The sequence below is a fragment of the Alosa alosa genome, chromosome 15 (assembly GCF_017589495.1).
Source record: "Alosa alosa isolate M-15738 ecotype Scorff River chromosome 15, AALO_Geno_1.1, whole genome shotgun sequence".
Classification (NCBI taxonomy): Eukaryota; Metazoa; Chordata; class Actinopteri; order Clupeiformes; family Clupeidae; genus Alosa; species Alosa alosa.
In genome coordinates this window covers 19221534-19244033 of record NC_063203.1, presented here as the reverse complement: position 1 = coordinate 19244033, position 22500 = coordinate 19221534, and the positions used below count along the sequence as shown (strand labels likewise).

At 46.2% G+C, this 22500-nt stretch overlaps 1 protein-coding gene across 1 annotated transcript in view; it reads right to left on the bottom strand.

Moving 5' to 3' along the window:
• robo2 (roundabout, axon guidance receptor, homolog 2 (Drosophila)) overlaps positions 1 to 22500 on the bottom strand; it is a 384455-nt gene that overhangs the window by 246947 nt on the left and 115008 nt on the right. The gene's annotated exons all lie outside the window — the stretch shown is intronic.

Below are 22500 nucleotides of genomic sequence, written 5' to 3'. Positions count from 1 at the left end.
GGGAGCTGGGCAGGGGGTAGCGGGTTGGTGATAAGAGACAGTGTGGCGGGCGGTGTTGAGAGTTTACAGTTTTCCTATAATCTCATTAAACTCCAGGAACGCTGCCCAAGTGCTTTGTGTGGAGCGTGCGAGCAAGCGCTTGCCAGCGCGCTTTAGGGCTGCAAGACACGTAGCGCGAGTCTGCTGCTGTACCAGGGCCTAATGTGACACTTGCCCATCTGTCCAAATGCACTCAAGATGCCAAATGTCTTCCCCGATCCAGGCGAGATCCCCTTTTTCTCCCTAATGGATGTTGTGTTTGCTCAGTTCGAAACTAAACATGTCCTCCTTCAAATCTCACACTAGGGTTGATATAGACACAAATTCAGTTGGAAGAAAAATTGTCAGCCATTGAATCCCAGTTCAAAGTAATTGTTGAAATAATTGGATGAGCGATATTAGTTCAGCAAAGCTTCTTCATATCACCATCACCACTGCTATGCAACTTCGTCTGATGGCACTTTTTCACTTAGCATGATATTTGGCAATACTTAAGTCAGACGCTAATTAATTAACTAATTAATCATTACTCAGTGACATTCATTTAGTATGCCAACATTCCCCCCCCAGGTAGAGTCTTTAGTGTCACTCAGAAAAATGTACTGCAAATGAGAATTTGATGAAAGTGTCCATTCTGTTGAGATATAGGTTTCTTTCCACCGTGTCCTACAACAGGGAAACAAATGCAGGACTATAAAGAACGAGGTGAGGAGGGGCAATAATGAGACGTCAGCACTCGTAAGTCTCGGTGACAGTATCTGGGCACGAGTTACAGTGCTATACGCTACTGTAAAAAGAGAAAAGAGGGAGAGCCTCAATAGAAAAGCACATTTTTATTTTAGCGACGGAGCAGCGTTTGACGACCCTGTGCAAATGGAGCTGCCAGAGTGAGACATCACTAGGCTTGAAAATGTCCATCAAGCTGTCATTTTACCTCCGTCAGGATATACCGCATCTCATTGGCTTTCACCTCAAATTACCGCCCCCAAAGATGTCATTCAACAAATGGGGCTGTCTGGGCAAAGCCGACAGCTTTAGAATGGGACTAAATTATGTTGGTGACCCCCTCCCCTCCTCCTGTGGTCAGAGGGTCTCCCGAGTGTCTGCTCTGGCTGAAGCGGCTACTCCTCCGAGCCGCAGAGAGGCCATTGGGGTGGACTGAGGTGGGGTGAGGTGGGGTTGGTGTGAGATGGAGTGGGGTGGTGAGGTGGGGTGGGGTGGGGTGGAGGGGTGGAGGGGGCAGTCTTATTAGAGGGTGGAGCGGTGGAGTTAAATTGCAGGCCCTGAGCGTGCCCCCTCCCTCTCCCAGGCTCTGATGGCACACAGGGTCGTGATTATCAAGTACGCAGTGGCCGCGTCAGGGAGGCCTTCATTAGGCATCCACAGCTGCTTGCTTTCTTTCCCGTCTTCCTTTTTTTTTCTTTCTTTCTCTGCTGACCGCATTTGCTCTCCTCCTCCTCCTCCTCCTCCTCCTCCTCCCTCCCTCCCTCCCTCTGCGTTGCATCCTTTTCTGACTTCTGACGCGGGATCCTCCCCACCGCTGACATGACCTGAATCTGGGCCAACCGGCCTGAGCCATGAGCGTGTATTTAAAGGAAAGGGCCGATGTAAACATTCCTACAGCTGCAACCCCTCTTTCTTTCTCTCTCTCTCTCTCTCTCTCTCTCTCTCTCTCTCTCTCTCTCTCTCTCTCTCTCTTTCTCTCTCTCTTTCTCGCTCTCTCTCTCTCTCCTTCTCTCCCTCTGCAAAGGGCTTGAGTTCAATGTGCAGGAAAGTAAAAGCAATATGGTTTGCTAACAGGCTTTCTCACTCTGTCTGTATCACTCTCCTTCTCACTATCTCTGTAGGGGGATAAAGAGCAGGAAAGGGAGTGAGAGACAGAGAGACAGAAAGTGGAGAGAGGTCAGGGAGACCTTTGTAGTCTTGTTGTGAATTAGAGCTGAAGCTAAGCTGAGAAAAAGTCAGAGTAAGCACTCCCTGGTTGCTGACTCCCATAGCATGAAACACACACACACACACACACACACACACCAGCACACGCACACGCACACGCACACGCACACGCACACACACACACACACACACACACACACACACACACACAATGCATTCCTCTATCACTAAAACATTCCTGTGACTCAGGTCCTGGGCCAGCTAGGTCAGTGGCACCTATATAACACAGACTGCTTGCTGCACATGAAAAAATCAAGTCAAGGTGCATGAAACACAAAAGATTCTTTGTGGATGGCAGACAGCAGACTTTTGCCTGGAAAGAGCTCGACCGGGGAGAGAGCCCAGATTGAAATAATATGGCAGCAAACAGACCGTGGCAATTACCCAGCAAGAGCACAACTGTGTTGTGTTGGGGAAATTAGAGGTTTTTTACATTAAGTGCACGCTGTATCTGCGCCATGTCTGTGATTTCTGACCCAAGGTGGAATTCGTGCTGGTAAACAGATTACATGTATTCCATCTAGCCGGGCGGTTATACAACAATACTTGAACGTGTGTCACGAAAAAAAAAAGCGGCTAGCCAGACCAAAAGGAACTATTACGAGCACCACATAAGCCTACCTTGGAATGAGATTTTTTTTTTTTTTTTTTTTGGACTTTACATCTGATTGAAAAACATGCTGTCAGACTTAAAATCCATCATGATCGGCAAAGCGGAAATAAAGCATATGCATTGAAATAGGCTGTCCTCAGTTGGGTGCAGTGCTCATGAGCTTTTGAGAAGACAGGGCCAGAGGAGAAGAGTGGATTTGTCATTATTGCCCTGCATGTTTGAGTTCCAGTCCTGAGGGCAACATGGCCGCCTTGCACCGCTGTATCGGGAATTTCGGGACTTGGAATAACATCACCTGAGGGGGTCAAGGGAGGGAAATGAGCCGGTGATTCCGTTTCTAATGCCGCCCCACCCCTCCCCCATCCCTGCTTCCCAATTCTCTAAAGCTATCCAGTCCCCTTGTGGGGGAGCAGTGGGAGCGCTATGCGGCCAGTGTGCACACCTGACCCAGACCTCTGTGCAGGGGAAAAAAGGCAGAGGTGGCCGCCACTCTGTAATTGGTTCTGATCGAAACCCCCCCCCCGAGGCGGCGAGGGACCATGATCCCGGGGTCAGCTGACTTCTCCGCAACGCTGCTGCTCGCACCACCACCACCGCCACCGCCACCAGCACCTCTGCCTCCACCTTCCCTAGCCTCAACCCCTTCACTTCCTCTCATTCACGTCCCCGAGCTATTCATTACTGGAGCTTCTCTGCCACGAGCCAGAGCTGACCTCACTCACCACCAATCCATCAGCACCCCGTTTGCACCGACTCTGTATGTGGAGCAACACCAGGGGGCCGCCACAGGAGGCCAACAGCAGCTGCTCTTACGGAGTACTCTGGTGCAGGTGTGGTGTGTGTGTGTGTGTGTGTGTGTGTGTGTGTGTGTGTGTGTGTGTGTGTGTGTGTGTGTGTGTGTATGTATGTGTGTGTGTGTGTGTGTGTGTGTGTGTGTGTGCTTATGTATGTGTGTGTGTGTGTGTGTGTGTGTGTGTGTGTTGGGGGGGGGGGTAGGTGCGTGTACTATGCTCCAGTAGTCTTTGGATCAGGTGCACAGGTGTCTCCTCTGCTGGGAGTTCTGAGGTGCACTACTACTAGTACCGAGATCAGTGTGAGGACAGGCAGTGAAAGGTTGATCGCGTCCGTGTGTACTGTACGTACACGAGTGTGTGCTATAGGAGCTTCACTGTACAATGGGAACCACCAGCCTCGGCTATGAGAGGGACTAATCGAACAGCGCAACCAAGCAACACGTTCATTTCACGTAACATTAGAAGACTGAGATATGACATTCATCAAATAGGAAAGGTATGAAGGATCACAACGGCAAGGCAGATCCATTTAGAGAGAGAACACAGACACATACACACAGACACACAGACACACACGCGCGTTCATGGTTTGCACTGGTTTGTAAAATGGAGCAGAATGTGCATGTTTTACTTTATGGTCCATCATTCATGGGTGTGGATTTTGACAGTGCATTTGCATAGCGAACGCGTGTGGAGAATAAAGTTTTCTTACAGCATAAGTGTCGGTCGTGTGAAAAAGTGCAAGCACCAAGCTACATCACCACGACCACTGTATGTCACCACACCGTTCGGATTTATCACTTGACACTCGGCGCGCCGTGTAATTGATGCTTTCAATTCACAAAGAGTCACAAAGGAATTTACAAGGTAGGGAAAACTAATAGAATGAAGGAGCCTTCTGGATGCATAAGGTTAGCACTCTGTTACAAATCTAATAACTATTAAACTGGAAAACGAGTCTTGTGGCTTTTCGCTGCATTCAGCAAAAAGAAAAAAAGAATGAGGGAAGGAGCATCCAGAAGAGATGGCTAACGGGCCATATTGTTAAATAAAAAAAGATTTATTTAGCGGCCCAGAATTAGATTTATTATTTATCTCATAAATAATTCCTAGACATTTGTTGCCGGGCATTTGGTTGGGGGGGGAGGCTGAGATTGGTACGTGTCCTCTGTATGGGCCTAGTCAATAATTCTTTATCACAGAGCAATAACACAGGGGGGGGCCCGTAGTGGCATGGCCGTGCTCCTAAGGCAAGAATCAGGCAAATGCGGGGATTTAATCAGGTGTCAGGCGGCCGAGCGGGTGGCCAGCCGGCGAGCGAGGGACCCCTTGCGCATCGCTCAGCCACATTAGTCGGCCTCCTCTGCGCAAATGTCATTACGGGCTCATTATGGACGCAGGGGCCAGGCAGGCCTGCATTGCTAACCGCTCATTTGCCCCCCCGAAAGATTTGGTTAAAGATTATCACCACAATATTGCACTGGCAAAGGAGAAGGGGGGGGTGAGCATCGAAAGCCTGACCCTTGCTGTTGGTCAGCAAACAAAACACATGGAATTTATTAAGAAGGAAGCTCCCCAGTGCAGCAGTGTCTCTGTGTGTGTGTGATGATTATATTATCTGACAGGACATTTTCCCTGGTTTTATTGCTTTTTTTCAGCACGCATCCTGCACCCATGACACCATGACACTGTGAGTAAAAAATGTGGTCAAACTCACCTTTAAAGGGTAAAGGCAAGCCGTGGAGCATCGGAAAGCACAGAGGAAAAGTAAAAAGAGAGAGATGAAAAAGCAAATTGTAAGTTCATTACAATATTGATATTATATTCACAGAGAATATAACATGACATTCTTCAAAGATAATCCTACAGTCTGAGCAATTACGGCAGTATTAAAACAAAATGTGTGGTTTGCATCTTTGAACAATGAATACAATTACAAGTCAAGAGTAACTATCAAAGCATAGGCGAACCCAAGGACAATAACTCGTTCCCTTTCATCCTCCACTGTGCAAATGCTTGAAGTAAATGAACGTCAATATGTAAAACAAAGAGGGGACTGGTTGCACAGTAGATAGAAAGGAAAAACACTGCACTATTATCATGACTGCAATATTCTGAATGAATGACCAATAACAGGGGCTTGACAATGTCCCATTGATTAAGCTGTTATATTTATCCACTGTTCTCAGTGAGCGTGATCGAAACTATCGACCGGCGTTTGAGAGAGACACCTTCTCCGCGGCCCTCGAAGCTGCCCCCCTTAAATAATTCAAAGGCAGACATATTGGAAAGGAATAGGGAAACAATCCACCTTTTTACGTCTCCAACCAATCACATTTCCATTTTTATGGCCCACAACAATCTGTTAGAAGCACCCTGTCTCCACTAATGAGGTGGCACTTGATTTAGGGTCGGGCCAGTTGAAAGCAACAATGTTGCACAAAGGCCGCTCTCTGACGGCCCACCGTCAATAGTGATCAATACAGTCGATGCAATTATTAATACAGTCCCAGGCTGGGAGATGCGAATGAGAGGGACGACATCAAGCTGGACTGACCGGTGCGGGGAAATGGATTTCATAAAGCTTTGAATGCTATCATTACTCCTCATACTATAAAAATGCCCTTTCACCCATCTGGGTTTTGATGTCCACACGGTTGACGGCGCATTGGCCAGGCTGCAGCCAGTACATATCGGACTCAGACCATAGTAATTACAGTAGAGAAAACATGAACACAATAGAACTCTTTAGAGGTGGTGTGTGATCACTGAATTGAGCTGAAAAACAAACATAAAAAACACTAACACCTAAATAGCCTCAATAGAAAGATAACATGAAGGTGATCTGGAGCCTGATATTGAGAGGACCACACATTTGTACTGCCTTTATTCACTGGCCAAAAGCTCATAGGTAATGTCACGAGAGAACTTATACTGTATGCAATTCACACTCAAAAAAATCAACCCTGGGCTGCCAGGTTCCTGTCTGTGAATCGGTTATGTTTTGGCAGCCGGCAACTGGTTTAAACTCCACTGAGAGAGATTTTCTACACAGAGCTCATTTGGTGGTCAGAGCCTCATGGCACCCATTAGCAAAGAACAGGATGAATCAAAAGGCTGATCTTTCAAAACATCCATTTCTCAAATGCAACATTATATTTTCCAGTTGTGTGCATAGCATACAGAGGCATTGATGTGAATTGTAAAGTATTCCCTGGTCCATTATTAATTAGTCCAATATTAGAGTGTAGTAAGACTAGGCCATCTAATCAACACACCCTCAGCATTTCTCATAATTTTGAATCACAACAACACTGATACATTCGTGTCAATGTTCTGCCTTTATGTTTCAGTATAACCCTGTGGAAACAAAACCCAGTAACTGCTCCATCTGGAGCAATCCTGTTATCCCGATATCCTGATCCACATCCTAGTGGCTGCCATTTGGAAGCTTTACTTCCTTCAGCAAAACTCTGTGGATGTGGGTAGCGTTTCACACTTAAAACCTCCCCTGCCACAGACGAGCAGCCAAAATAGCAAGAAAGGAAAGGAAAAATGTGTACGTCTTTAACCAAGCAGCCTTCTGAAAGCTTGTCTCCTGGGTATGTGCCATTTTTACCCATATATTAAGATATCGAGATATATAGTTTTTGTCTAGACTTATTTTTCTTCCCACACGTGCGTCATCCATTCAGTGCAATCCAACCAAAGCCCCTTGTTTCCTGTACTCAATGGCGCTCCCGAGAGGTGAACCCTGGGAGTAATGGGTCAGGGCCCTCCTCTCTCTCTCCCGTGGGCCCCAGGTGTTTGTCACAAATGAATATTCACTGGCAAGATTAGCTGAGCTCCCTCTGGAGACACCACAGTAAATAAGAGAGCATTAAAGCCAGTAAACACAGCCAACGTGTGTGTGTGTGTGGGGGGGGGACTGTTTGTGTAACCTCCTGGCACAGGAGAGGAGAGGGCTGTTCATATGACCACGGTGCTTTATTCTTATTCATCCAAATGGCCCCATCTAATCTAGACACTGATGCTGACTCACCTGCCTGCTTATAAGCATGTCATTTGGGCCCCTACAGTATGTGATGAAGCAGATAGCGTTCAATGTTGGTGAGTCAGCCATTACTTTATTGCACAAAACATTCTGAAACAAGTCATATACATAGTATTTCATATATATTTCAACAAAATCAGGCTTATTATATTATAATAAGACAATCTTTTTTGTGTATATTATTGCTGCTATACTATCCATACATATGCAGTACATATAGTACTTTGGAATGCATTGCAGATGTGGTAAACACCCATTCAAACAATGTATTTAGATATAATTACGGTACGTTTTTCTTTTTGTAATACAAGGCAACTGACACACCTACTAAGATATCTGTCGACAAGTTCAGAGGACTTCTTAAAGTCAAGATTAATGCTAATCCTGATGGTTTGAGGCAAGCCATAATTCCTGGATAGAGAGAGAGAGAGAGAGAGAGAGAGAGAGAGAGAGAGAGATAAAGAACTGACAGCACACTCTCCTTGCCACCGCTGATCCTGTTAGGGCACTGGCAGGCGGGCAGGCACCCCGTGCCCCCTGAGGGCTGGTGGCACCACACTGGCCCCATGCCGCGGTGCCCCACTAATATGCCAATTGCGTTTTTTATTCCCCTTTTTCTCTATTTATCTGCATTCTCACCCACTTCAAAGGGCCTGTTTGAAGTAAGACGGGCGCCTTTGAAGGCCCGCCCACCACCGAAGTGTTCTGCGCAGCCCCAGCGCTCTCTATCCCACAATTCCCTCTGATGTGTCATTAACACAGCAGCTTCTTCTTCACTTCCAATTGAGAGGGATGATTAAAAAGGAAACACATTAATGCACAGCAAGTCTGACAAATAATGTGTGTGTATGTGTGTGTGTGTGTGTGTGTTGTAATGGTGGCCTGAAGACAGGCCACACACATTGAGCGTCGACAACACTGTAGGTCACGCAATACATTTTTTAAAGGAATGTAACATGCGGGTGGGCTTGCAAAGTCAGCTACCCACGCCAGCATAATCACGAATTGAAAGCGTCAGACCAACTTGAAACACATATTGACAATGTCATGAACTATTGATTACCGATTTTTATTACTTCCTTCTTTATGCTCATTGCATATGTGTCAGTCCTCTACCATGGGGTTCCATCACGTGTCACACTGACATTTATGGGAAAGTAGACCAAGTCCAGTGGGAGTTGTTTAGAGACGAAAGAACCACTCACTGTTTGCACCATACAGCAGCAGCCACAACACAGCACACACACAGTAATCCTGTTTTTCCAATGGCGCTACCTGGCCCTGATTAATCATAGAAGCAGGCGAGGAGACGAGATGTGAAACTGTGATCTTAGGGTAAATCTCAGCTTTAATTAAACATGAGCGCTCGCTCACTCGCTCGTGTGGAGATTTGAAAGGGTCGAAAATAGACTCTGACTTGACTCCTTTAATCACCACTGAGCCGCGGTCCGAGGAGATGGGCTAATAATTCTTTAATTAACTTGTTGATTGGGGATGGAGGAGGCCACCTCTCCCACTCCTCTCTCTCTCTCTCTCCTGCCCTCACTCATTCACTCTTTTCCTGCATGGTCACACACGCACACACACACACACAGATACAGAGACACAACGCATGCAAACACTGCATACACACACACACACACACACACACACACACACACACACACACACACACATACAAGTAGGAACATATGATGTGTGTGTGTAAATTGTAATTAAGGCAAAAGCCATTGTGCCATTGTTTAATGTTTAATTTGAGGCAAGACCAATTGAAAAGCAAAAGGGGATGTAATATATATGTGTGTGTGTGTATGTGTGTGTGTGTGTGTGTGTGTGTGTGTGTGTGTGTGTGTGTGTGTGTGTGTGTGTGTGTGTGTGTGTGTGTGTGTGTGCTACCATTACAATAACACAAAACTGAGAAATCCATACCATACAACAATAGTCTGGAAGAGAGCCAACAATTAATCCAGAAATAAATCTAACCAGACTCATGGTATGTGTATTAGAGTTAAGTAAACAAATACAATGTAGCTATGCATGTTTACATGATGGGCTTCCAGTAAGAACTCTGTTCCTTGAAAACATTCACACACTCTGAGATTCCTGGCAGAGCCTCCCAAGAACTCCAAACAACTAAACAACCTCTGACACATCACTGCCAGGCACAGTAGTCCAATCTTACACTATTCATGTTTCGCATATCATATTCACACCCTTGTTTGTACTGATATTGAAAACATTGGAGTTCAAATACTTGGGAGAATGCATCTTTTGATTGTGTGTATGCGTGGGTGGGTGTGAGCATGAATGTGCTTGTGAACAGTCCTCTCCCAGAATGTGTGTGTATACATGTGTGCGTATGTGTGGTGTGTGTGTGTGTGTGTGTGTGTGTGTGTATGACAGAAGGCCTCCGTGGTGCAGAGAGGCTGTGACAGAAGGATTTACTGCAGAGAAGCCAGCCACATTGCGAGGCGCCACAGACTGCTGAGTTAAGCCACACTTGGCTTAGTGAAAACGCCAAAGCTCCCCCCGCCCCCATCACTCTTCTGTTTCTCTCTCTCTCTCTCTCTTCTTTCCTCTGTCCCTGCCCTCTCTCTCTCTCTCTCTATCCCTCAATCTTTCTGCAGGACTCCTTTCCCATCCCGTCACCCTGACTGTTTTCTGGGCTGGACCGGTTGTGACCCGAGGGTTGACCCAGACAGCACACCGCCACACTTCACTTCAATCTCATCACCGCTGCCTGTGCGGACGGGTGCCGGACCCAGCTGGAACAGAGAGATAAAGGGGAAGAGCCTGGACCGACAACCCCTGCACTACACACACACACACACACACACACACACACACACACACACACACACACACACACACACACACACAACCGCTCACAAACTTACACACACACACACACACACACACACACACACACAACACACACACAACCGCTCACAAACTTACACACATGTGGCATGTGGGACTAAGAGAGAGACAGAGTCAAACTGGATCACATTGTTATGATGGAGAAAAATAGAGACTGTAGGTCTTACTCTATTACCTCGCCTGTGCAATAACCTCCACCTTCAATATCTGTCTTATTGACATGTGTGTGTGTGTGTGTGTGTGTGTGTGTGTGTGTTTACATGTGAGTGTGTGTGTGTGTGAGTGTGTGTTTACATGTGAGTGTGTGTGTGCGTGTGTGTGTGTGTGTTTACAGTGTGTGTGTGTGTGTGTGTGTGTTCACATGTGAATGTGTGTGGTGTGTGTGTGTGTGCTGTGTGCATGCTTGTCTCATTTTACACACCTACCCAATGTAATTTTTCAGTGCTTTGAGCTCCTGAAGTAAATAGTTATCGATCATTCCTTGTTTTGTCCAGAGCTTCAGATCAAATATAAAATGGAGCACGCCTCATGGTCCCAACAAAAAAAAAATCCCTTTTCCATCGACCCTTAATGAAATTAATGTCTGGTTCAGTAGAAACATTGCCAGAGGGGTAATTGTGTCACCAAAAGGAGGGCTTTCTTCAAAGGCTATTCAATGCGGCAAGGCTGTTTACCGTTCTTTCACCATTCAGATCGAGTGCGGTGATGCCTTTAAGCCAGCCACACGGCTAGTTATTAAATCACATTAATAATGCATTTCTGTAGTCGCCGCCACATATCACATCATATGAGAGAGCAGTAGGAAGTCATTTGTTTTCAGTAAATACCAATAGATGAGTTAATATTTAAATTATATTCCAGCTTTCAATCTCAGGGTTATTTGTATTTGAACACATTGCTGTATATTCATGAGTAAGGTCAAATAGCAATCTGGAAGTTTCATAAAGTAGATCTGACAGGGCAAGTATTGTATTAAAAATCAGCAGAGGGATAAAACAAATAGCTAAAGGAAGAGAAGCCCATAAATTAGATCAAGTTACATTCTTTGTCTGACTGAGAGAAGATCAAGAAAATAAGCTGTCTTGACAAATTGGCAATTTCCATTGGGTAGACAAGAGGTGAGCTGTGGATATTCTGTAATATTTTCCATTACGATGAACTCTGTGTGTGGTTGCTATGGAGTTCTTAAACAACTATTTGGTAGTGGAGACGCCATCAATCAATATCAACACCACCACCACCTCTGTCAAGCCAGGAAAACAGAGTTTGTTGGTGGTCAGAGGAGACACACATGTACACACAAGTCAAAAGCCCATGGCGTCATGGCAACCATCACGCAGAGTCTTCTCCATAATCCCCCAGGGTGCCCCTTGGTGACATCCCGGAGGCGTCTCTACGTGAAGACGCCAGCAGTCCTCCCAGAGCCTTAATTCTTCAAAGCAGGCTGCTGCAGTTGTGCGGCCCAGAACACATGCTGTCCATTCATTCATGTGGCGCTCAGCTCTATGCCCTTGTCGCTCTGCTGTCATGTGCTATTGGTTTGAGGGATTTCTTCGGGAAATGAGAATCTGTTGAGCTAGCAGCTGTGGAGCCATGACAGCCAGCGGTCTGACACGGTACAGATGTTTTGCCTCGTGGTTTACTGTGAAAACTGCTGTTTGCAAAGTACTCATCGTTAAAAAAAAAATGAATAAATAAATAAAAGATGAAAGTGTGTATTTTGGAGAGGGACAGAACCACTGGCAGCCATATCTAACCTAATTCATCAGGAGTGGAGTGCCTACTTTAACACAAGTGCTGTGAAGGATGTGAGATTTAACAAAGTGCAGTATGAGACTCTGCCTAGCTAAAGGGTATGAACATAGGCACTACATGATGTTATCTAAATCCACAGAGCCCATGGACCACAGGGGGTCCGGGGGGAAGGCTCTCATGGAGAGGATTACAGCAGAGGTGTACACAGAAAATGAAGAGTATTCCCCTACAATAGCAAGCATCTCACAACAGCCTCACTCAGATTGAGTAGGATTACAACCATGTTATGGCACAAGTGGTCAATTACCATGAGGGGGAAAACAGAGATTGCCTGCATTTCTCCTCTTGAAGGAACCCCTGCTTCAAAAGCACAATAGGATTAGGGAGTTCATTGGTGTCTTAGTACCGTGCACTGAGTAATTATAAAGCCAAGAGATGCCTGGGGGAAGCAGACAGAGTCAATAGACAAGCTTCAACCCACACACAAAAAAAACCCCTTCAGATCCACCAAGTCAAAGCCATGCATTTGATTCTAAACCTTCTCCTGTCACACACACACACACACACACACACACACACACACACACACACACAAAAGCACAAAAGATTTCTTCTTGAGGGAGTTCAAAACCAACATCGCTTGGAGAGCAGTGAGCAGAATGTGAACAAACCCTCGCACACAGGTACAACCCCCAAAGCCACGGTGAGCAAGGTCATCATTGCTCAAACAGTTGGCTTGGACACCTCAACTACCATTAAACATCTGGCAACACACCAGTGACCACAACCCCCCCACCACCACCGCCCCACATCCCGCCACGTCCTCAGTGGACATCACGTGAGCGTAATGGCGGTATCCCTCGCCAGGCAGCGGGCAGCAGCCTTCATTAGGCCCCACCCTCACCACCAGCACCTCCATTAGTCCTGAGATTTCAATCTTTGCGGCGCTATCGCAGTAATTAATCTTGCGCGGGGGCCAGCGCTCCATTTGGTCGCCTGCTGGCCGGCTTTGGACGCCAGCCTGGACGGGCGCGGGGAGCGGAGGAGTCGTTTGTTAAAGGGCCGCGGTTGCCACGGAAAGCAGAGGCGGGGGGCTAATTGGGCGGCTGCTGGCGTACAAGCAGGTCATTGGTGGAATGGTTGCAAAAATGCCGGAACAAAAAAAAAAGGGGGTGGGTGTCTTGGCTGGTCCATGCATGGAGAGGAAGGAGTTTGTTTGGATGCAAGGATCTCCGCAGCGCATTACAAAGCGGGAAAGAACATCTGGCAAGTGGGTGATTTGTCTTCGATGGTCATTATTGTTGTTTGTTTAGTTGCCCTCTGTGTGTTTTTCGGTGCCAGAGAGTGAGGCACAAACTGTTTCGTCATCTGAACAGCTTATTGATGACTTCAGCGCCTACAGCCTGTTGTGGGAACAGGGAAGGATGGGTTGGTGCAAATTTGCATAAGCCTGGGACCTCATTCTGTAGCTTGGATAAATGGGAAGTGGATCCGAGTGCCAAGCTTGTATGAAAACAGTTTTGTGTTCCAAAGTCTACTCCGTTTTAATCAAATTAGATGAGGTCGCTTTTTTATCAAATAGATAGATCAGCATTTAGATGCTACATAAGGCATTCCAAAATAAGACAAATACCCGATGACAAACACTAGTAATATATAACCACTATGCAATATATAATCATGAATCAAACACGAGTACTTCTGTTTAATTGTGCATTTGATTTATTGATAAAGAACAACGTGCATGAATTACATTGCACAACATGAATCCCAATGCAGACAACCCGCCCAAACAAACTCGCTGAGAAAGTCATCACTTCTTAAGAATGAGCGGAGAGACCATACGCTGACAGCAACTGCAACTCCCAACAGCAGAATGTGTGTTTACCTCTATTTGCTCGGAGATCCCCCATGGGCCGCGCCGAACATCTCACTCCTTCTCACCAGCTGTCGGAGCATTTAACTAATTGCAGAGGATTTGCCCTGAAGCTGTGAAACGCGACTCTACACCTTTTTTTTATTTAAAAAAAAAAAGAACTCTGATGCAATAAATCGCAAAATCATAATCAACCTCTTGGGGAAGGCCTCACTCTCAACTCTTCTTCTCACAATCCAGCCTCTCATGTCCCCGCCAATGGAGAGATAAGAAAGACACAAACACCAAAAAGGAGGACGACGTGTTTTTTCAGAAGGTGCTGAACAAATGCAACAGCCTCCGATGAAGGTCCTGGACGAGAAATATGGTTTACACTGTGGCCATCTGGCGAGGCTAGGCCAGGCTGGGCAGAAGCAAGCGGCAAATTGACTGTGTGGTGTAATTGAAAGCAATGCACGGCGGGCTAGACGTGGCCACCGAATAGCTGGGTTTGCGGTGAGGACACTGTTTGGGTGAACAGAGGTGTTATTCAGCAGACCTTGAAGGATGGCTAATGGAAGCAGACATTCTCTCTCTCTCTCTCTCTCTATGTTGCATACTTGCAAATTTATTTTCTTGCTCAGGCTATTTTAACAGGAAGGTAAATAAAGGACCCTCCCTCTCTCTATCTTTCTCTTACTCTCTCTACTTCTCTGACTCGCTCTTTCCATCTCTCTCTCTCTCTCTCTCTGTCTCTCTCTCTCTCTCTCTCACCTCTGAATCGCCTAGCCTGCGGCCCCATTACCACAAAAAGCCTGCGGCAGCAAAACATAATCAGCACAAATAAATAAAAATGGATGTGCCGCACACTGCTGTAGCAATACTGGAACGAGGAAATTAACACCGCATTCGACCCCGAAGCGCTCCTCCATCTGGGGGGTTAAAAGGAAGAGAAGCAGACACGCTGAAAAAAAGCGCCCCTGTGTTTTCACAAAAGCAAAATGACATGAGGATGTAATGGTGGGCCCCGCCTGGCACCTTTGCACCCTGTGTCATAATCAAAGCGAGTCCAATCCCACCCCCCCCCCTCCTGGTACACGCGAGATAGAGGAGGGAAGAGGAGGGAAGAACGAATGAGAGGGAGAAAGAGGAGAGAAAAAGAGTGAGAGAGAGAGGGAGGGAAGGAAAGAGAGAGTGAGAGAAAACAGGTTATGGCTATATGCTGGGGGGAAGTGGTGTGAGGATTGTGTAAAGTGAAGGATAATAGTGCAATCATACACACACACACACACACACACACACACACACGAGTGCCAATAGACCTAATCCAGCACAATAAGTCTGTGTTCGGCAATCATCTCCAGCGACATCAACGCGACACCGGCCATGACCAAGTAGGAGCTATTGAGTTTGGCTCAGGGGGCCCTATTAGATCCTGGGAGCAGCTGAGACACCAGCAGCCAAACACACACACACACACACACACACACACACACACACACACACACACACACACACACACACACACACACACACACACACACACACACACACACACACACACACACACACACACACACACAGCCATTCTCTTGCTCCAGAGGGACTGACACACTCTGGGACTGAGCCTAATGCAATCACCTCGCCCACAATTACCAACACACCACGGCAGAAACCCGAAGAGAGAGAGAGAGAGGGAGAGAGAGAGAGAGAGAGGGAGAGAGAGGGAGGGCGGGGAGAGTACAGGAAGTCCCATATGAAACCACGTCGCCCCTAAAACCCAAACGCACACAAATCTGATTCAGGTGCTACAATCTACGTGGCATTTTGTATCTGTCTTTATCCACATCTCTCTCTTTTTCTCTCTCTCTCTCTCTCTCATCAAAACATGTTGAATTGTTCTTGCTTCAGTGCAACTCATTTGTGGTTCATTTGATGAATGACGTGTGTGTATGTGGAGAACTGCATTGCATGTGTGTGGGTAATGGCATTGCAAAGGTGGTGGAGGGAGGTTGGTGGTAGTTGGAGGGTGGGGTCTTAATTGGCAAGCTGCTTAATGACAGTTTACATAGTGAGGATAAATAGAGGCATGAAGGGCTGCTCGGGCATCGCGTCATGCTGTGCCCAATTGACAGGGAAGGAGAACGTGGTTGTGTGTGTGTGTGTGTGTGTGTGTGTGTGTGTGTCCGCTACCACATCTGCCAACCCCAGCTGAATGGGCGGAGACTTGAATCTTTTATGCTCATGCCGTCTTCGCCACAAAAAGTCAGTCTGTCATTGGTTCGCTGTTCGAGCATGTCAGGGCCATTGAGGTGCTACATTAATGCTATTGGCAAGCATAGCTCTGTCAATGCATTGAGTAAGTAGAGCAGTCAATGAGAAGGGAGATGTTCAATAGAGAATGCCTGTAAGGCAAAGCCTTTGGCCTAGCGAGGAGCTACACATCCATTGTGTTCAGTGAACCCAATTAGCGGTACAGCCAGGGAAGCAGAGCATTATGACAAATGAGTTGAGCAACAACAAAAGCATGCAAACGCCAGCAGTACACAAGGTGAGGTAAAAAAACAACACAACAACATTTAACTGCTTGACAGTTTCATTATGGATGAAAAATATGGGACGACGATCTCTTTGGATTCTCGCGGAGTTAGGCACCATAAGCTTCCATTTGGAATGAGAAATGGATTCTTCAGTACTCCAGAGGAAAAGATTGAGAATTCCGGTGACAGCATCGCAGAATGCCTACAGCCAGCAGCCCAATGGACTGACAAGGGGTAGTGTTGTGTGCAGAGAGAAGTAGTCCATCTGTTGCAGTAAATTATTAACACTGCATTAAAGTTTTATTCCCTCTAAATGTCTCACATTTCTTAATTATGAGACATTGGCATTCCCTCTCTCGACACAGAGAGATTGAGTTTTTCGAATGCTTTTCGAATTCGAGACAATAAGACAGCTTAAAGAAAAAGGGGGGAAAAACAGGTTTTACATAATTTGACACTGAACTTCCAATTCTGAAAACTGCATGGTTAAACCAGCACTTTAATTGTCAATAACATCAATCTAATTCAGCCAAATGACAAAATGGCCTGAGGGATTTTTAGTGAAACATGACACTGAGTGCTGTAATGATAGTCACGCCCGATGAACACTATAATGGATTATGTTGACTAGTATGGTATTAGAGAGAGAGAGAGAGAACATATATATGTATGCAAATCAATACAATAATACACTAAACTAAACCTATTCTGACTGATATATGTGACTGTGCACATGGCATGCTTTATTTATAATCTGCATGAGTGCTGCCCCCTGCTGGTCTAAACTGAGCTCACTGCACACAGGCTGGGAGTCGTGCAGCGATGGCCGTGCAGCTCCAGTCACACAGCAGACGGAGTTTAGCAGCACATTCATCTCATGGTATGGGGCGACATGCCTGGCCCCAAACAGCAAGCGCTCACCAGCAGCATTTCGATAGGATTTAGAAGGTCACCGAAACAAAGGCCTCTATGGAAAACACACAGGCGTTCATACACACACGTGCATGCTGTCACACACACACACACACACACAGACACACACACACACACACACACACACACACACTCCACTTTCTTTCTGCCTGGCATCAATCAAAATGGCCACTCGAGTAGGAGGAGTTAATGATATTATTTGTCATGCCCAGTGCGGGCTTCAGCGCGCGTGCCCATTAGACGTGACGTCTTTATCAGGGGAGCTGACAGAAGCCCCGGCATCCTCTCTCCTTCTCTCTCTCTCTTTCTCTATCTCTCAAACGGGTGGAGCGCTGCCAGCCAATTAATCGCCACAGATTCGGGATTCAAACGCTTCTATGACAACAGACTGCCAATGTCACACATGCTGCAAGAGTGTTAATTGTTGGGGCCAAACCAAACACAAGTCACTCAAAGCCCGATAAGTGGCAAGAGAAAATCGGTCGATGGCAGGTAGGTTTACAAACGATCTCATTCGGGAGAGACATTCCCGTCTGGAGGTAGATGAGAAAGTAAGATTGCATACGAGTTACGCATCATCCCCTCGAGGTCGGTTTCGGCGAATGCGCAGCGGACATCAATTTGTTTTCCTTTGGATGATCTAACCACGGGGGAAGAGAGGAAGAGAAGAAAAAAAAATAGCTGATAGGAATCTGGTGAGGGGCAAAATCACAATTTGCCCCCCCTTTCATGGCTCAAAAGGCAAATAATAGAATTTCCTCATTCGTGTAAACAGTGCATTTCCATAGAAATGGCCCCTTAGGCACGTCTGTGGCGCTGCCGGGTGTGATGGGGGGTGGGGTGTTGGTGAGTGTTGGGGCTGAGGGGGGGCAGTTGGTGAGACTCTTAATCCTGTTAGCCTCTCAATGTGCTCTCTACCTCAATGGAATTACGGCCCCCACTGCTGCCCCTTGAAGAGAATAGCCCAGACGATGGAATGGAGAGAGAGAGAGAGAGAGAGGAAAACAGGAGGGAGGGAATTGAGAGAGAGAGACAGAGAGAGAGAGGAAAACAGGAGGGAGGGAATTGAGAGAGAGAGAGAGAGGAAAACAGGAGGGAGGGAATTGAGAGAGAGAGAGAGAGAGAGGAGTGGTGATGGAGAGTGAAAGAGTGATGTTACAAGACAAAGGAAATAAAGTACAGTGAAAAAAGAAATAGGCTATATATGAGGCAGAGTAAAGGACAAATAAATAGAAAGAAGAGGGGGAGCTAGTGTCAGCCAGTGACAGAAAGAAAGAGACAGAGAAAGAGAGAGAGAGAGAGAGAGAGAGAGAGAGAGAGAAAGAGAGATAAAACTGCAGTCAGGGCTATGAGGCTAACATGAAGGAGGGGGTGGGTGGCTGGGGGTAGCTGGTGGTGGTGGTGGGGGGTGCTCACAGAACATCTCAAGGCCTGGGGCCAGTCTCGCTGAGATGAGACGATTGCCGATCTAAACCCAAAGCAAGGACACACAATGTTCTCGTGGACTTCTATCCCACTTTGCCCTTGTTTTGATTCCCTTTCATCCTCGCCACCCTGTTAGTCACAGCCATTTAGCTCCCCTAGAATTTAATGAGCAATCTCACCAATAATGCAATCTCTTCAAAATGCCACAACACAGACATTGTCCACTAAGCTTTCTCATTAATCATGCTATTTTGGGGGCTGTGGTATCTGTTCTCTGTCAAATGCTAACTTGTTTTTGGAGGAAAAAAAACAAAGATGGCATTTGTTTACCTCGGAAAAGTTGGCATAAATACCAAACAGGAGTTTGTCTAATTAACATCTCATCTAGCCTGATGCGAACAATTGCATCATTTTGCAAATGAGACAATCCAGTTTAAATGGCAGAATGAGTGCCTACTCATAGAGAGAGAACAAAGCTCTAATTGCTAACAGTTGTGTGAGGGAGGCTGTTTGGTGCCTCGGTGTCTATATGTACAGTATACAACACTAAAAGTCAGCAGGTGATGTACTTTCTCTGCATTTCTCATGTTTTGCATATTATCCTGTATCTTCTGAGAGACAGATGGTTAAGGCAAGGACAGAATAACTGATGGATGAATTCAGGAGTGCATGCTGTGTATGTTTGCATGAGATATCTGTGTGTGTGTGTGTGTGTGTGTGTGTGTGTGTGTGTGTGTGTGTGTGTGTGTGTGTGTGTGTGTGTGTGTGTGTACTATGTCAGCTTCCCTATGTGTGTGCATACATTTATATTTGTATGTCAGGGTGTGTGATCTGGCAAATGTGAATATGTGCTTGCGTTTCCCCCTGTCTGTTTGCGTGTGCATGTTGGCATGTCACATGTGTCTGAGCGCAAAAGTTGCCGTGTGCCCAAAGTCAGTATGAGAGTGTGTTGTGTTGTGTTGTGTTGTGTTGTGTAAGTATGTGTGTGTGTGCACATCTGCCAGTGATTCGTGTGTACATTACTTTGTGTGTCTGTGGGGGTTTGACACCCTCCATTGCAGATGTATCAGATGTGGCCTCAGTTACTACTTAAAACTAATGGTGCTGGAATCTGTGGCTTGTGATGCGACGGCATCAGTAAATTCACCGTCCCCCGTGTACAGCGCTAACATAATTATCATCTGTTTACCTTAGCTGTCTCTCTCGCCCTGCGCCCGCGTCACGTTATTTATAATCGCTTGCACATTTGCACTTAGATGGATGGCGAACGCATGGCCATTAGATGATAATATGGTATGCGCTGTCCACCGTTAGTCATGTCTAAATTGTAATGTGGTGGCATTCAAATCGCGAGAGCGTTTGTCTTGTTTGTGTGAAGAATGTGAGTGTGTGTGTGTGTGTGTGTGTGTGTGTGTGTGTGTGGTGAGCAAAGTCAGTGTGTGTAACATAACTCTGTGGGTGTAAGAGTGTTATTGTTTGTATGTGTCTGTTTGTCAATGTGCTTATTTATATGTGTGGGGAGGGGAGGTACTGTGTGTGTGTGTGTGTGTGTGTGTGTGTGTGTGTGTGTGTGTGTGTGTGTGTGTGTGCGTAGTGAGTGGAAGGCTTGTATGTGTGCGCCTCTGTGTGCGGACACACTACATCTTTTCTCTGCACTCTCCTGTGGGATTGACGGCTCATATCATTCCCTCCATGGGCTTTTTTTCCCGATGACACTTCTTCCTCAGAAATGCTGCTGGTTATTAGACAGCTCAGTCCCACGCCAGTGATTGATCTGCCATCACCACTCATTATTTACATTAGCAGAGCAATTACTCCATCCACACATGGCTCCAGGGCACAATAATGCACCCACACGGCAGGAAATATAATCTCCTCAGAAAGCACTAATGTAATACCCCATCTTTGTGTTTCATAGCAAACAATAAGCAAGGCTGTAATTCGCCATACTAATTCAAAGTCTCCAGTGTTGTCTGTGGAGGCAGGTTTCACATTTGAAGTGAAATAGATACCTGTGTTTAGACAGCAGGAAATGCAGAGGCTTCATGCAAAATATTCCCTCTAAAGATGTCAAGGACTAGTCTTTGTTCAGAGATGAAGACTTCTGTTTGAATGATGTTCTGCTTGTTGGAGAGTTTTGATTCTGTAGATGCATGAATAAAGAGACTGGTTCATTCAACAATGTGTTGGTCCCTGGGTATATGGCCAACATATCTAAATACCTTAAATATATACCTAGAAACGGAAGGATTTTCAAGAGCATCAAGTACTGCTGTTGTGTAATCAAATGAGGTCCTCCAACACCACCCAGTGGTCTGTTTCTGATATGCTGTCTCTCCCATTGACTCTCCCTAACCATCTCACTCTCCCTCCCTCTTTCTCTCTCACTCTCCTTCTCCCTAACCATCTCGCTCTCCCTCCCTCTCTCTCTCTCTCTCTCTCTCTATCTATATCTCTCTCTCTGTTCTTTTTGGCTTTGTCAGTCAAACTGTCTCTTAGTGAGTTCATCTCTCACATGCAGTCTCTCTCTACCTATCTTTCTTCTTCCTCACTATAATGAAAATGAGGCTTTGTTGGCACAAGCTCATCAGCACTGCAATAAGTATGCAATAAATAATAAATGCCAGTCAAACATAACACATTTCTCCTTCATGGTTAACACCACCCCAACACACACACACACACACACACAGACCCTTCAAACCCTCTGAACAGGTCCTTCTTTTCTCAAAGAAAATGAAGAAAGCCTTTTTCATCCTCAGCTCCTTCCTCAGACCCAGAAAGACAGAGGGAAAAATGACTCCTCCAGCACCCAGAACCTCCTCCACCCTCCTCCTGGTGATTTATAGGGCGAGGCAGGCCGAATATTTCACTCCGATACTCCGAGGCCAATATCTCGGGCGCCTCGACACCAGGCATTAGGGAGAGGCATAGATGCGGCAGGTTTGGTGCGGCAGGGCCTAATCAATCAGTGGGGGGGGGGGCACCGTTGGAGGGGCGTCGCCACTCCCGGCTCTTACTCTGTTCTCATTATGCCGGCAAATCATATGTTACGCCATCAACATTACACATCGTCCTCATGAGTTACGCAGCCCTCCTCCGACTCTAACGACCGCCGCCGCCCCCCCCATCGGGGATATCCGTCTTGGGAGGAATATTTGGGAATGGTTTATTTAGAGAACATGGAAAGCTGACAGAGGGTAGACGGTTCCATGAGCTTTTTGAAGCACAAAAAAAAACACAGTGAAAATGATTCATTGTTTTCTTTTGCATTCGTTTTTGTTTTATTATTATTTTTGGTGAGCGATCAGGTTGCAAATAGGGAGCAAATTTGAATCGGCCACGAGAGACCGTCGCATGCCCCCCTAAACAAGCCCTGCAATATGGAGTGAGTGTACAATGTCATGAATAAAATTACTTTTCTCGTTCGCCAAATGTATTTCTTCACATTTGCGGGAGAAATCAGATGTGACAAAACACAATTTGCCAGCACTTTTTGCCGCTCTCATAACTGGTGAAAATGACACCTTGTTTTCATAAGTAGCGGCCCAAGCCTGCATTGATGATACAACCCCATTCTGGAGAGGGTTAAACGTGTTATATGTAATCACTGACATGAAATGTTTTGGAAATCACAATTTGTAATTGGCCAGCCGCCA